This window comes from Lynx canadensis, chromosome X (assembly GCF_007474595.2).
Source record: "Lynx canadensis isolate LIC74 chromosome X, mLynCan4.pri.v2, whole genome shotgun sequence".
NCBI lineage: Eukaryota > Metazoa > Chordata > Mammalia > Carnivora > Felidae > Lynx > Lynx canadensis.
Window position 1 is genome coordinate 97,826,399 of NC_044321.2, and position 3,869 is coordinate 97,830,267.

A 3,869-nucleotide genomic window follows, 5' to 3' on the forward strand; every position below is an offset into this window, starting at 1 on the left:
CGTGAACTTTTCTGTCACCTCCTTCATTCAAAGGTCATGGCAGTAATATGAGCCCTAACCATCCTATTTGAAATTTCACTCCATCCTTCAACACTGTTGTTGTTCCTTCTATTTTTTTCCCCATGGCATTTATCACCTATGGTATACTATATCATTCACTCCACTCATTTATCATTTGTGTATTCCCACTAGAATATGAGCTCCATGAGGGCAAAGTCTTTTTTTCTTGGTTTGTTTTTGTTTTGTATCTTTGGGCATAAAATAATTCCTAAAATGGTATCTGGCATAAGAAGAGCTTAATAAATATTTGTAGAAAGTTGAATGAAACTCTCAAGAGTGGTGTGAATTGAGTAGATAGGATCGATGTGCATTTTTAGAATACTCTACAGTGTTAATAACTATTTATTATGCTAAATATCTACCATGTATTCCACATTTTTCTAGTTTCTGTAAAGCATAGGAATACATGAGAAACTTCTCCGGCTATTATGTGGAATAAAAGAATAGTTTCTGCCAAGCTGCATGCCTGTTTCTTGCCCTTTGTTTTGGTTAGAATGTCTTCCTTTTTGTCTTTGCTGTCACCATTTTCAAATCTTCTAATCACATTCAATGTCATTTTTATTATTCCATTTTATCCCTTTTGTTTCTTTGTTTGCTGTTTCCTTGATGCTAGCTCTGTTGGGCTGATTTTCTCTTTTGATTATCCATTTGTATAAAATGTTACATGGATTTTTAATTGGGAGACAAGAAGTAACACAACTACGCATTTTGCTATCTGTGCATGAACTGAATAACACATGTGAAGTGACCAATCAACTCAAGTCTTTGAAAGAAATGGTATGATTGATCACTGATCATGATGTGCTTCTGTTATTTACATAGTACTTTATGAGATGAAAAACTAGCAGCAAAGTTTGTACTTTATGCAATTATTTCTAGTTAATATACATTGGCAACGAATTTATTTATTATTGTTTTTTAATATGATTTATTTTAAAGTTGGCTCACATATGGTGTGTACAGTGTGCTCTTGGTTTTGGGGGTAGATTCCCATGATTCATCGCTTACATACAACACCCAGTGCTCATCCCAACAAGTGCCCTCCTCAATGCCCATCACCCACTTTCCCCTCTCTCCCACTGCCCCCATTAACCCTCAGTTTGTTTTCTGTATTTAAGAGTCTCTTATGGTTTGCTTCCCTCCCTCTCTGTCACTATTTTTCCCCTTCCCTTCCCCCATGGGCTTCTGTTAAGATCCTCAAGTTCGACAAATAAATGAAAACATATGATACCTGTCTTTCTCTGACTTACTTCGCATAGCATAATACCCTTTAGTTCCATCCATGTTGCTGCAAATGGCAGCATTTCATTCTTTCTCATTGCCAAGTAGTATTCCATTGTATATATAAACCACATCTTCTTTATCTATCCATCAGTTGATGGACATTTAGGCTCTTTCTATAATCTGGCTATTGTTGAAAGTGCTGCTATAACATTGGGGTACATGTGCCCCTATGCATTAGCACTCCTGTATCCTTTGGATAAATTCCTAGTAGTGCTATTGCAGGGTTGTAGGGTAGTTCTATTTTGAATTTTTTGAGGAACTTCCACACTGTTTTCCACAGCAGCTGTACCAGTTTGCATTCCCACCAACAGTGCAAGAGGGTTCCCATTTCTCCACATTTGCACCAGCATCTGTTGTTTCCTGAGTTAATTTTAGCCACTCTGACTGGTGTGAGGTGGTATCTCAGTGTGGTTTTGATTTGTATTTCCCTGATGATGAGTGATGTTGAGCATCTTTTCATGTGTTTGTGGCCTTCTGGATGTCTTCTTTGGAAAAGTGTCTATTCATGTCTTCTGCCCATTTTTTCACTGGATTATTTGTTTTTTGGGTGTTGAGTTTGGTAAGTTCTTGATAGATTTTGTATACTAACCCTTTATCCAATATGTCATTTGCAAATATTTTTTTCCCATTCTGTTGTTTGCCTTTTAGTTTTATTGATTGTTTCCTTTGCAGTGCAGAAGCTTTTTATTTTGGTGAGGTCCCAATAATTCCTTTTTGCTTTTAATTCCCGTGACTTTGAAGATATGTTGAGCAAGAAATTGCTGCAGCTGAGGTCAAAGAGGTTGTTGCCTGTTTTTTTCTTCTAGGGTTTTGATGGTTTCCTGTCTCCCATTTAGGTTTTTCATCCATTTTGAGTTTATTTTTGTCTATCGTGTAAGAAAGTGGTCTAGTTTCATTGTTCTGCATGTTGCTTTCCAGTTCTCCCAGCACCATTTGCTAAAGAGACTGTCTTTTTTCCATTGGATACTCTTTCCTGCTTTGTCAAAGATTAGTTGGCCTTACATTTGTGGGTCCATTTCTGGGTTCTCTATTCTATTCCATTGGTCTGTGTGTCTGTTTTTGTGCTAATACCATACTGTCTCGATGATTACAGCTTTGTAGTAGAGGCTAATGTCTGGGATAGTGATACCTCCTGCTTTGGTTTTCCTTTTCAACACTACTTTGGCTCTTCGGAATCTTTTGTAGTTCCATACAAATTTTAGGATTGTTTGTTCTAGCTTTGAGAAGAATTCCAGTGCAATTTTGATTGGGATTGCATTGAATGTGTAGATTGCTTTAGGTAACATTGACATTTTAGCAATATGTATTCTTCCAATCCATCAGCATGGGAAGTTTTTCCATTTCTTTATGTCTTCTTCAATTTCCTTCATAAGTTTTCTATAGTTTTCAGCATACAGATCTTTTACATCTTTGGTTAGGTTTATTCCTAGGTATTTTATGGTTCTTAGTGCAATTGTAAATGGGATAGAGTTCTTGATTTGTCTTTCTGTTGCTTCATTATTGGTGTATAGACATGCAACTGAATTCCTGTGAGTTTGCTGAATTCATGTATGCATTCTAGCAGATTTTTGGTGGAGTCTTTCCAGTTTTCCATGTAGAGTATCATATTGTCTGCAAAAAAGTGAAAGTTTAACTTCTTCTTTGCCAATATTGATGCCTTTTATTTCATTTTATTGTCTGATTACTGATGCTAGTACTTCCAACACTATGTTAAACAACAGTGGCGAGAGTGGACATCCCTGTCATGTTCCCAATCTCAAGGGTAAAGCTCTCAGTTTTTCCCCATTGAGGATGATATTAGCTATGGACTTTTCATATATGGCTCTTATGATGTTTAAGTTTGTTCCTTCTATCCTGACTATCTTGAGGGTTTTTATTAAGAAAGGATGCTGTATTTTGTTGAATGCTTTCTCTGCGTCTATTGACAGAATCATATGGTTCTTATCCTTTCTTTTATTAATGTGATGTATCACATTTATTGATTTGCAGATATTGAACCAGCTCTGCAGCCCAGGAATAAATCCCACTTGATCATGGTGGATAATTCTTTTTATATGCTGTTGAGTTCGATTTGCTAGTATCTTGTTGAGAATTTTGGTATCCATGTTCTTCAGGGATATTGGCCTATAATTCTCCTTTTTTGTGGGGTCTCTGTCTGGTTTGGGAATCAAGGGAATGCTGGCTTCACAGAGTGAGTCCAAAAGCTTTCCTTCCTATTTTTTGGAACAGCTTTAGAAGGATAGGTATTAACTCTGCTTTAAATGCCTGGTATAATTCCCCTGAGAGGCCATCTGGCCCAGGACTCTTATTTGTTGGGAGATTTTTGATAACTGATTCAATTTCTTCACTAGTTGTAGGTCTGTTAAAATTTTCTATTTCTTCCCATTTGAGTTTTGGTAGTGTGTGTGTGTCTAGGAATTTATCCATTTCTTCCAGGGTGTCCAGTTTGTTGGCATATAATTTTTCATAGTATTCTCATAATTTTTTTGTGTTTCTGAGGAGTTGGTTATAATAGGTCCAATTTC